Below are 300 nucleotides of genomic sequence, written 5' to 3'. Positions count from 1 at the left end.
TGGCTGAGCTCGGCTCTTCTTGGCCCCTTTCGGTTCCGCCGGTCGCTTGACGGGCCGGGGCTGGGACCCCGTTACCGGCACGGGAACAAAGAAAGCGTCTGATGCGACCGCGTTAGAAACGAGCAAAACCTGTAGGGAGAAGAGGAGCCCCAGTTACAGTTCTTAATTACTGTATTTAATTGTGATTGGTGGGAAGCGCCGTGGCCGCGGCGGCTCGGGAAGAGCTGCGGAGATTTCCCCGCGCTGGCTCCGGGCAAAGGCTGTTTTCCAGGGGATTGCATTGCTCAGGCCTGGTGTCTT

Source organism: Chaetura pelagica, unplaced genomic scaffold, assembly GCF_000747805.2.
Source record: "Chaetura pelagica isolate M959 unplaced genomic scaffold, ChaPel_1.0 scaffold45, whole genome shotgun sequence".
NCBI classification, from domain to species: Eukaryota; Metazoa; Chordata; class Aves; order Apodiformes; family Apodidae; genus Chaetura; species Chaetura pelagica.
Note: the sequence above shows the minus strand (reverse complement) of the source record.